General features: G+C 43.6%; 1 protein-coding gene across 5 annotated transcripts in view; it reads left to right on the top strand.

The window, feature by feature from the left end:
* ATP8B3 (ATPase phospholipid transporting 8B3) overlaps window positions 1-12,411 on the top strand; it is a 345,697-nt gene that overhangs the window by 25,626 nt on the left and 307,660 nt on the right. The window contains exon 2 of one of the 5 annotated variants that reach the window (XM_077475865.1): window positions 3,600-3,632. The exons of 3 other annotated variants lie outside the window; for them this stretch is intronic. The gene's annotated coding sequence lies outside the window, so the exon portion shown is untranslated. Of the gene's footprint in view, window positions 1-3,599; window positions 3,633-4,330; window positions 4,393-12,411 lie in introns of those variants that run through there. One more of the 5 variants, XM_077475863.1, reaches the window with a different exon arrangement.

The following is a 12,411-nucleotide window of genomic DNA, read 5'->3' as shown; positions in this document are numbered from 1 at the left end:
TGCGTCGAGAAAAGTCAGATGGAGCCCACACATGATCGGAATTTCCGACAACACGATCCGGTCGCACATTTTCCATCGGAAAGTCCAACCGTGTGTACGGGCCATAAATATGGTCAAATACAATCAGTTCATCATTTTTTTCTATGTTGGTTGAACTGGGTGGACTTGTGTCTTTTTTCAACCAGATTAACTATGTAACTATTTTTTAACCACTTCAGCCTCGGACCAATAAATACCTTAAGGACCAGAGGTCTTTTTGCAATTTCGCACTGCGCTGCTTTAACTGGTAATTGCGCGGTCATGCAATATTGCACCCAAACGAAATTTGCGTCCTTTTCTTCCCACAAATAGAGCTTTCTTTTGATGGTATTTGATTGCCTCTGCGATTTTTTTTTTTGCGATATAAATGGAAAAAGAGCGAAAATTTTGAAAAAAAAAGATATTTTCTTCTTTTTGTTATAAGAAAAATCGAATAAACTAAATTTTAGTCATACATTGAGGGCAAAATTTATTCAGCCACATGTCTTTAGTAAAAAAAATGTCAATAAGCGAATATTTTTTGGTTTGCGCAAAAGTTATAGCGTCTACAAACTAGAGTACATTTTCTGGAATTTACACAGCTTTTAATTTATGACTGCCGATCTCATTTCTTGAGGTGCTAAAATGGCAGGGCAGTACAAATCCCCCCCAAATGACCCCATTTTGGAAAGTAGACACCCCAAGGAAATTGCTGATGGGTATGTTGAGCCCATTGAATATTTATTTTTTTTGTCCTAAGGGATTGAATAATGACAAAAAAAAAAAAAAAAAAATTTTTTTACAAAAAGTTGTCACTAAATGATATATTGCTCACACATGCCATGGTTATATGTGGAATTGCACCCCAAAATACATTCTGCTGCTTCTCCCGAGTACGGGGATACCACATGTGTGGGACTTTTTGGGAGTCTAGTCGCGCACGGCACCCTGAAAACCAATCACCACCTTCAGGATTTCTAAGGGTGCAAATTTTTGATTTAACTCCTCACTACCTATCACAGTTTCGAAGGCCATAAAATGCCAAAATAGCACAAAACCCCCCCAAATGACCCCATTTTGGAAAGTAGACACCCCAAGCTATTTACTGAGAGGCATGTTGAGTCCATGGAATATTTTATATTTTGCCAAAAGTTGCGGGAATATTACAAACTTTTTTTTTTTTGCACAAAGTTGTCACTAAATGATATATTGCTCACACATGCTATGGGCAGAAGTCAAATTACACCCCAAAATAAATTCTGCTGCTTCTCCCAAGTACGGGGATACCACATGTGGGGGACTTTTTGGGAGCCTAGCCACGTACGGGACCCCGAAAACCAAGCACTGCCTTCCGGATTTGAATATAAAATGCTATAAAAAACAAACTAACCGGAGTCACCCGTAACACTTATACGGTGATCAGTGGTGAAAGGGTTAACTAGGGGCAATCAGGTGGTTCAAATTTTTATTAGGTAGTATATGGGGGTCCCTGGCGCTATATAAAAACCTGACGGGGAACCTAAATAACTAACTGGCTAACCAGCGTCACCAGTGACACTTATACTGTGATCGCTGGTGAAAGGGGGTGAAAGGGTTAACTAGCAGCAATCAGGGGGTTAAAACCATTATTGGGTAGTATATCGGGGTACCTAGCGCTATAAAAACCTGGCGGTGAACCTAAAAAAATAACTAGCTACCTAGCGACACTAGCGACACTGATGCAGCGTTCAGAAAAATTATCGCTTAGTGACACTGGCAAAAGGGGGTGAAAGGGTTAACTAGCGGAAATCAGGGGGTTAAAACCATTATTGGGTAGTATATCGGGGTACCTAGCGCTATAAAAACCTGGCGGTGAACCTAAAAAAATAACTAGCTACCTAGCGACTGTAGCGACACTAATGCAGCGATCAGAAAAACGATCGCTTAGTGACACTGGCAAAAGGGGGTGAAAGAGTTAACTAGCGGCAATCAGGGGGTTAAAAACATTATTGGGTAGTATATCGGGGTACCTAGCGATATAAAAACCTGGCGGTGAACCTAAAAAAATAACTAGCTACCTAGCGACACATGCAGCGATCAGAAAAATGATCGCTTAGTGACACTGGCAAAAGGGGGTGAAAGGGTTAACGAGCGGCAATCAGGGGGTTAAAAACATTATTGGGTAGTATATCGGGGTACCTAGCGCTATAAAAACCTGGCGGTGAACCTAAAAAAATAACTAGCTACCTAGCGACTGTAGCGACACTAATGCAGCGATCAGAAAAACGATCGCTTAGTGACACTGGCAAAAGGGGGTGAAAGGGTTAACTAGCGGCAATCAGGGGGATCGGGGGGCGATCGGGGGGGGGATCGGGGGGGGTTTGTGTACCTGTGTGTACCTACATGTCAGTGTAGTGTTGGTGCACACTTACTTTTACTGTTCTCCTCGTAGTCCGGTCAAAAAGACCGCCCCGAGGAGAATGACATCACTTCCTCCTTCCTGTGTAAACAATACACAGGGGAGGAAGCTTCTCATTGGCCAGGAGCGATCCAGAGGGGGTGGCCGAAAACCAACGGCCATCCCCTCATCACGGAGCGCTCCTGGACCGAATCGGACCGCTGTAACCAGCGGGAGGGGGTCCGATCGGACCCCCCACCCGCTGGAAGGCAATCACGTAGATGTACGTGATTATGCCTGCCTGTGCCATTGTGCTGACGTACAATGGCAATACGGCGGTCCTCAAGTGGTTAAGTGAAACTAACAGGTTTGGCCTGATAAAGTGGCCCATAAAACCTTTAAGCAATTGGCAGTACAAGTCTGGTAACAGAGGAGAATTGCTCTGAAAAATTGCATTGAATTGGGTGAAAATTGGCAGAACTGCTTGAAGAAACAGAAAGTAGCACTTAGCCCTTGTACAAATTCCGACGGAAAATATCCGATCGGACAGTGTTGTCGGATAATCCGACCGTGTGTGGACTCCATCTGACTTTTTCCATCAGAATGTCCGACCAACAAAGTTTGAGAGCTGGATATAAAATTCTCCTACAACATGATCCGATTGCACTTTGTCCGATCGTTTGTAGAGAATTCCGATCGGACAAAGTGCCACGCATGCTCAGATCAAATTATGAGACCAAAGCTATTGACTACTAGCTTGAACGTAGTGCCGTCGTAACAAACGAACATCATCACGTTCTGAATGATCAGGTTTTCCGACAACTTTGTCCGACCGTGTATATGCAACACCAGTTTCGGTCAAAATCCGTCTGAAAAAATCAGACGGATTTTGATGTCGGAATGTCCGACGTGTGTACAAGGGCTTAGTGATAGGATCCTGTAGCAGGACACCTATTCTGTCCAAAGATACCAAACGGATTGCATTATCACTTGACTGAAAATAACTTAAAAGGACATCATATTGATTGCGATTACGGTTGACACGGTCAAACATAGAAAGCCACTGGTAGAACAAAGCTGTAAAATCTTTATGCAATCTGCCTCAACAAATTCCTGAAATTACAACTGTAAACGTTTGCATTTATGTGCAAAGTGGTTATGTATGTCTCTGCAAAGTTGCTTAACAGTTTTTTGGTATTTACAGATGTCTGCAGCACACAAGGCAGCAATATGGCAGGTACAATGAATGTGAAAAATGAAAGGTTGCTGTGCTTTGAAGGGTACTGAATAGTACTGAATTTCTTGGCCCAACACTTGCACCATCTGTACGAAGTGCCATAACATTTTTCAGGGGGATACCATCTTCCAGAAAACATTGTTTAATCTGCTCAAAAACAGCACCAGCAGGAGCTTCAGTGAGATCAACAAGGCGGCAGAATTGATCTGGGTTTTATCAGCATTTTCATCAAAATAAATGACCACCATGGCTATTTTTTTGTTTGTTGGTATTTCTGTAGTTTTATCAATCAGTAATGAAAAATTACAACAGGCAAGTTTTCAGCACAACACCTCTTTGTTGCACTTGCCAATGGCATTTTTGATTAGCATGGACCCTTTGGTAGACTTACAACCAGGGCCATCTTTAGAGCAGGGCAAATAGGGCAGCTGGCCAGGGTCCAATCACTGTTGGGGGGCTCACAGCAGCTGCCAATTGAGCCTATGCTCCTGCCCGCCGGAGTTCCGCCACTTGTTAGCTACTCACTAGTCTCTACTGTCATTTGTTGATACAGAGAAACGCTGCTTCTGTACTTACAAGCGACAGCGCTCTACACATCTCTATATGAGAGCAGAGGGGGAGAGCAAGGAGAGCGTGGGAAAGGAGGGAGAGGAGAGGAGGGAGAGGAGAGGAGGCAGAGGAGGGGAGGGAGGGGGCGGGGAATGTACACAGGCAGAAGCTCCTCGTGAAGCAGCCAGCAGCCTGCACGAATGGATGTCCTGTAAGTTTAGTTGATCTTCTGTATCTAGCTGCACTCTTTGAGGTTTTCTAGATGCTAGGAGAGGATTTGGGGAGGGAGAAAATCTCTACACTGGAGTGGGGGGGCCAGGGGGGTGAGCTCTGAACTAGAATCTGGGGGGAGAGCTTTGTACTTAGGGGGACAGAGAACTTGGATCTACACAGTCCTCAGCCCCTGCATTCCATACATAGTTTACCCCTCAAAACTGCATTCCATACATAGCGCACCCCTTAACCCCTCATTCCATACATAGCACACCATTCAAACCCGCAATCCATACGTAGCGCAACCCTTAACCCTGCATTACACATGTAGCGCACCCCTCAAACCCACATTTCATATGTAGCGCACCCCTTAATCCCGCATTCTATATGTAGCACATCCCTCAACCCCGCATTCCATATGTAGAGCACCATTCAAACCTGCAATCCATATGTAGCGCAACCCTTAACCCTGCATTACATATGTAGCGCACCCCTCAAACCCACATTTCATATGTAGAGCACCACTTAATCATGCATTCCATATATAACACACCCCTCAACCCCGCATTCCAAATGTAGCGCACACATCAACCCCGCATTCCATACGTAGAGCACTTATGAACCCTGCACTCTATACAAAGTTTATTCCTCAACCACGCACTCTGTACGTAGCTCAACCCGGCACTCTGTATGTAGCTCACTCCTCAATCATGCACTCTGTACATAGTGAACTCTTCAACCATGTACTCTATGTAGTGCACTCCAGAACCCTGCAGTCTGTATATGGTGCACAAATGAAATCCTGGTTTATAACAATGCTTCACTGTTAATGCAGTTTAGCCACACTCACAATTTGATGCAGAGGTAATGATGTTCATGTAGTTTACAGTAATAATCTGCTATAATCTCCAGCAACCAGTCAGTGAGCAAAAATGATGTGCAGTAACCTCTAGCAACCAATCAGTTAGCAATAATGATGTGCAGTAACCTATAGCAGTCAATCAGTGAGTGGTAATGATGTGCAGTAACCTCTAGCAACCAATTAGTGAGCAGTAAGGATTTCCAGTAACCTCTAGCAACCAATCAGCAGGCAGAAATAATGTGTATTAGCTTCTAGCAACCAGTAGTGAGTAGCAATGATATGCTGCATGCTCTGGCAACCATTCGCAATTGCTGCCTGATCTGCTGTAGAAAAAGATTTTGAGTCTAGCTGCTATTTAATGTATATCTCAGAATTGGGGGGGGGGGCTAAGAAAATGTTTGCCCAGTATCCAATCAATATTAAAAGTGGCCCTGGTTACAACTGAGGGATTTTTCTATTTGGTAGTCTGGAAACCAGCTAGCCATGCTATCTGTAAAATCATATAACAACCCTAGTAGCAACTTTTTTTGCAATGAAATTAACTATTTTCAACGGAGTTCTTTTATGAGCCAACACCTCTGAATCTGTGCTTTGTTTTGAAAATGTAACAAATCCAGAGTTAAGCTTGCTAGCTGCAGCAATAGACAGTAGCATGATTACAGACGTCACAAACTCTGTGTGCTATGCTGAACAATTATTTGCACCACAGACACTTTGCATTTTGTTTGGAATCATTGTCTGCTGATAATCAGTATTTGAACTTCAGATCTGCAATGCCACATACACACAACCAGACTTTTTGGCAGCAAAGGTCCGATGGAACGAATCCGTCTGACAATTTGATTGTGTGTGGACTTCATCGGACCTTTGCTGTCCAAAAATCCGACAGACTTTAGAAATAGAACATGTTTTAAATATTCCCACCGGTACTTTGCCGGACCCAGTTCCCGGCGAGAAACCCATTCGTCTGTATGCTGGTCAGACGGACCAAATACGATGCAAGGGCAGCTACAGCACCTGCCCGCGAGAATGTTTCCAGCGCAATTCTATCGTGCTGGTTCTCGGCTGAAGGGTACTGTACATCTCGCGATTGCTGCAATATGAAAAACACATTTTCCTATTGCAGCGAGCACGAGAGAGAGGTGACAATGTCCCTTAGGTCTGGTATGGATTTTAAGGGGAACCCCCTACACCAGAAAAATGGCGTGGGGGGTCCTCCAAGGTCCATACCAGACCCTTATCCGAGCATGCAGCCTGGCGGTCAGGAAAGGGGGTGGGTATGAGCGAGTGCCCCCGGGTGGCGGGTGGTTTGGGGAAGGGGGGCACCCTGCGGGAAAAAATAAAAAAACACACTAGACAGGTTTTTAAAGTAATTTATTAGGCAGCTCCGGGGATCTTCTTCCGACTTCGGGGATCTCTTCCGACTTCTCCACGCTTTCCGGTTCTTCTCCTGCTCTCCGACCCCAGTTTTAGGTCAAAAAGGGTACTAATCTGTAGCTGTAGCATTTGTTAATTGAGTCCCTTATGGCGATCCTTTCCTGGTTCCAATTCCTATCTCGGGTTGCACTCCCAATACGGACAGATAAGCATCACTCTGAATAATGCTGTGGATGTTGACCCTGAAGTCACAGGCCACACTGCCTATTTTTATGACTTGTGTTGCCAAACCTCCCTCAGTTCTGGAAAAGTGCTTGATACTTTGGTCCTTGGATACACAGTATTAAGTTACGGGTTAGTCCTACTGGGTTGCACTCCCGTTGCTCTTTCCCAATCAACAGTCCACTTTCTACTCACAGAAAGTTGACTCCTCCACGCTGTCCGGCACATCCCCGCATGAGATTCCCGGACTTCCTCCAGTACTACATACCGACTTCTCCTCCAGCGGCCAGACTTAGGCCTCCCTGGACTCGCATTTGGCTGTTCAGCTCTGGGATCTCTGAACTCCTGGGCCTTCAGCCTCCTCCCAGAGGCTCCGGGATCTCTGAACTCCCAGGCCTAAGCATTGTAACAATTTGTCAATGGAATAGCCTTTGTGTATAAGTGAAAAAGTTTAACCACTTAAACAATAAACCTTTTTCTGACATTTGTTGGTTTCAAGTTAAAATATTTTTGTTTTGCTAGAAAATTACTTCGGATCTCCCAAACAATATATATATTTTTTTAGTAGACACCCTAGAGAATAAAATGGTGGTTGTTGCAATATTTTATGTCACACTGTATTTGCGCAGCGGTCTTTCAAATGCAATTTTTTTTTAAATAATTTTTATAATAATAATGTAAAAAAACTAACCAGTAAAGTTAGCTCTTTTTTTGGTATAATGTGAAAGATTTTATGTTGCGAGAATCGTGATCTTTTTATTCTAAGCAAAAATATTGTGATTCTCATTTTGGCCAGAATCGTGCAGCTCTAATATATATATATATATATATATATATATATATATATATATATATATATATATATATATATATATATATATACACACATACACATACTATATATATATACGGTATATATATATATATTATGTGTGTGTGTATATGTGTATATCTACAGTATATATATATATATATATATATATATATATATATATATATATATACACACAGTATAGTGTAGGGGGACAGATATTTTATTAGCTAGGTGGGCGGTCTCCTCCGGGAATGTCCATGTACTGAGCAGTGATAATTTAACCACTTCAGCCCCAGAGGATTTTACCCCATTCCCGACCAGACCACTTTTTGCGATTTGCACTGCATCATTTTAACTCACAATTGTGCGGTCATGCGAAATCGTACCCAAGCAAAATTTATGTAATTTTTTTCCCACAAATAGAGCTTTCTTTTGGTGGTATTTGATCGCCTCTGCGGTTTTTATTTTTTTGCGCTATAAACAAAAAAAGCAACAATTTTGAAAAAAATGCAATATTTTTTACTTTCTGCTTAAATAAATATCCCCCAAAAATATATAAAAAAAACATTTTTTTCTTCAGTTTAGGCCGATATGTTTTCTTCTACATATTTTTGGTAAGAAAATCGCAATAAGCGTATATTGTTTAGTTTGCACAACAATTTATAGCATCTACAAAATAGGGGATCGTTTTATGGCATTATTATTATTTTTCATTTTTTTTATTAGTAATGGCGGCGATCTGCGATTTTTCTTTTCAACAAATTTTTATTAGTATACAGTAGAACAAGTATACAGTACGTAGTAACAATGTGATAAACAAGTCTTTTTGTCATAGCATCATGAGTACAACAGTTGTGATATATCATCCTTGTACACTAATGTCTAGAAAGGAGGACTAGGTTACTACGAAAGGGGTAGAACTGAGATGAGAGTACGCTACAGAGTACATTACGGAGGCCAGAGATTCCAAGACACCCTGGAACAGGTGTCCATGGTCCTCTCTAGGTTGAGTGCGCAGTCCAACTAGGGAATACAGGTACTGCGTAAGAAATAGTTTTAGATGTAGAGAAGAGGGGAGGGAGAAAAAAAAGACTAAGAGTGAAAAGGATAGAAGAGAGGCATATAAGAAGAATTAGGGTTTGGGAAGAGGGGGTCGGTCGGCCCGCACGGGCCCAGGGCGTTATACTCTAAAGCAGGGCAGATTGAGGGGGGGCATTCTCAAGGCTCTAAAAGAGCGGGGTCAAGGTTGGGTGGTAAGAAGTGCTCAACTCATGGTTGCCATATCTTGTTATGTTGGGGGAGACGATCTAGAATTTTAGCTTGGATTTTGCTATGTATCATAGCCTGGGTAACCCTATTCTTAACTGTGGGTATGGGTAGTGTGGGCGTCTTCCAGGCTCTCGCTATTGTTTGCTTAGCCACCGTGGTGAGTTGGAGGAAGAGGCTGAGCTGATTGCGGGTGCAATGCCGAGGCGCTAGGTTAAGTAATACTAAGGAAGGGTCTGGTTTCAGCGTGTCCTGTAGTAATGTCGATGCCATCTGTAACACTGCTACCCAGAAGCGTTGGACTATTGGGCACGTCCACCAAATGTGCAAGTGCGTGCCCGCCTCCTCACATCCCCTGAAGCAGGCTGCTGGATAGCCGGGGACAAATTTGGCTATTCTGGCCGGGACCAGGTACCATCGCATGAGAACTTTAAAATTAGCCTCAGAAGCGATAACGTTCTGAGTGGCATTTTTGGTGTTGGTCCAGATCTCCGCCCAGGCTCCGCCCATGGCAAGGAGGCAGGAGGGGACACAAAGTGGGCATATAGTTGAGAGATAATACTGGGGGCATGTGGGTCTGAGTCGCATATACTCTCGAATACTGACATATAATCATGGTCCTGGTTAGGTTTAGGCAACGATTGTAGAAAGTGTGAGATCTGGAGGTAGCGAAAGCATTCCTTGTGTTGGATTCGGGTTTGAGCCTGCAGGACTGGGAAAGGTTTGGGTGATCCACTTTTCATGAGGTCACACACCCTATCTATGCTAGCCTGAGACCAAGCATAGAACAAGCCTGGTTCAGAGAAGGCGGGGTAGAAACGTGGATTACCTAGAATTGAGAGTAGGGGGATGTGCACTGATGGGCTGAGTCCCAAATTTTAAGGAGTGTTGCGTTACGGGGTTTGTAACTTTGCCTTTCAAAGAGGGAGGCAACCACAGGAGGTTGGATATGGTGACAGGGTGGACATCAACGGCCTCTAAGCTGACCCATAGCGGTACTTCAGCTTTCGCATGATATAGAGTGATTTGGGCTAGCTGAGCCGCGCGGTAATAATGGTGAAAGTTAGGTACACCTAGGCCACCCTGTGTCTTGTGGCGAAAGAGTGTGGGCTTGGAGATTCTTGGTCTAGTGGAACCCCATATATATTTATGTGCTTTACTTTGCATAATGCAGTGAAAATACGGTGGGACCGCAATCGGTAGGACCCGGTAGAGATAGAGTAATTTAGGTAGCATGGACATCTTAACCGCCGTGATCCGCCCTAGCCACGAGACACAGAGCGGCTGTCAAGATGTCAGGGTATTGGTGAGTTTTCTAAGCAGGGGGAGATAGTTGGATTGAGAAAGCAAGACTGGGTCACTCGTCAAATTAATTCCCAGATAAGGCATAGAGGTTGTGGACCATAGAAAGGGGAAATTGGTTTGTAGTCGTTTAAGTTCGTCCATTGGCAGGGATACATTAAGGGCCCTAGATTTGGCTTGGTTTACTTCTAAAGCGGGGGACAGTTGGGGGAGCTGTAAATATTGGAATACGACATCAGCTTTGGTGCTAGAAAAGGAAGCGTTTGCCTCATATAATTTAGATAATTGGGTGCTGAACTCAGAGAGAATTTTAGTGGGGCTGCTTGTGAGTCCATTTTTTGCTAGTCAGAGTCTGATAGGTTTATAGGACTTTTAAGGGTGTCTTAGACGCATGGCTAAAAAGGTGTCCGGTTTATTGGCTTTGGTATAGATAGAGTGGGCTGATCTACGTATCTGCTTTTCTGCCTCATCCGCTAACATCAAATCCAATTTGAGTTTAGTTTTTTCGAGGGTCAGCCTATTCGTCTCTGTGGGGGTGGATTGGAATAAAAGAAAGTGGTGTTGAAGGTCTGCCTCCAGTTGGCGGAGCTTATGCTGTTTGTCTTTTTTGAGGGGGGTGGCAACAGATATGCATGTGCCCCAATGACCAGTTTATGTGCCTCCCAAAGAAGGGTAGAGGATATTTCTGGTGTGTTTTTATGAGCTACGTAATATTCGAGAGCTACCTGAATGTCTAAGCAGTAAGATTGATTGGTCAGGAGGGTTTCATTCATACACCATGTCCTGTCTGTGGATAGGGGGATTACTGAAGAAATGGTTGTGATCACTGTGCAGTGGTCAGACCAGGTGATAGGGTGGATACGTGAATTTATAAGAGTTGGGGTAGAAGCTATGGATATAAAAATATATGGTCAATTCTAGAGAAGGACTTATGAGGGTTAGAATAAAAGGTGTACTTCTTCTTAAGAGGATTACATTCCCTCCATGTATCAACGAGAGCAGCCTGCTGGTGTTGCGTGCGGAGCTTTACTGAAGGGGAGTAGTGTTCCAGAGAGTAGGGAGTCTTATCCAGGTGCGGATAGAGTACTAGATTGGATTCTCCGCACATGAACAATGTACCTTTACAATGTGACCTAATGACTTGGAGGAGGTGGGAGAAAAATGGATTAGGGTTCGTGTTGGGAGCATAATAACAGCAGCTGTTAAATATGTCAAACTTTAAACTGAAATCAAAATACCCATTAAAATCGTTTCACACTTATCCGATGGAAAGATATGGCCAAACAAGCCCTGAGCCCTCATAAATCTCAGTACCTGTAAGAGCCCTTTCGCACTGAGCCACTCCGGATGTCGGCGGTAAAATGCTGCTATTTTTAGCCGCGCTTTACCATCGTTTTTGTGCTGCTATTCGGCCACTAGCAGGGCGCTTTTCACCACCGCTAACGGCCGAAAAAGGGTTAAAACTGCCCGCAAAGCTCTGCTACATCGCCCCTTTGCCAGCAGTTGGGAGGCGCTGCCCATTGATTTCAATGGGCAGGGGCGCTTTAGGAGCAGTGAGTTCCCCGCTCCTAATGCGCTCCAAAGAAGTTGCTGCCAGGGCTATTTCTGACGCCCTGCCAGTGCACCGCTCCAGTGTGAAAGCCCAAGGGAGTGAATAGAGCCACTGTTTCAGGGCGCTTTGCAGGCGCTATTTTTAACGTTATGGTGCCTGCAAAGCGCCTCAGTGTGAAAGGGGTCTAAAACCTACTGCCTTGTGTGCTGCGGATGCCTGTGTAATGAAAATCAGAAAAGCTATTGTTAATCAAAACTGATCTTTTGGAACTTGAAAAATATTATGAAAACATATTAACTGCAATTAGAGATGCATCACATTTAAAAAAAATTAAGAATGAACAAAATGTGTGTTTGTGTGTGTTGCCCACTTGTCTTATATAGTAGGATGCAAAGACAAAATGTGTGTGATGTATTACTATTAAAAATAACCACTTACTGTTTAGATCAGCTTCTCTAATCTGGTGGTGGTGGTGGCTGCTGTAGAGCCATATACAGTGGTGTGAAAAAGTGTTTGCCCCCTTCCTCATTTCCTGTTTCTTTGCATGTTTGTCACACTTAAGTGTTTCGGAACATCAAACCAATTTAAACAATAGTCAAGGACAACACAAGTAAACACAAAA

Source organism: Lithobates pipiens, unplaced genomic scaffold, assembly GCF_037356315.1.
Source record: "Lithobates pipiens isolate NorthernLeopardFrog02 unplaced genomic scaffold, aLitPip1_a1.2 Scaffold_13, whole genome shotgun sequence".
Classification (NCBI taxonomy): domain Eukaryota; kingdom Metazoa; phylum Chordata; class Amphibia; order Anura; family Ranidae; genus Lithobates; species Lithobates pipiens.
The sequence above is the reverse complement of the archived record's forward strand: the minus strand, read 5'-3'. Positions and strand labels throughout refer to the sequence as shown.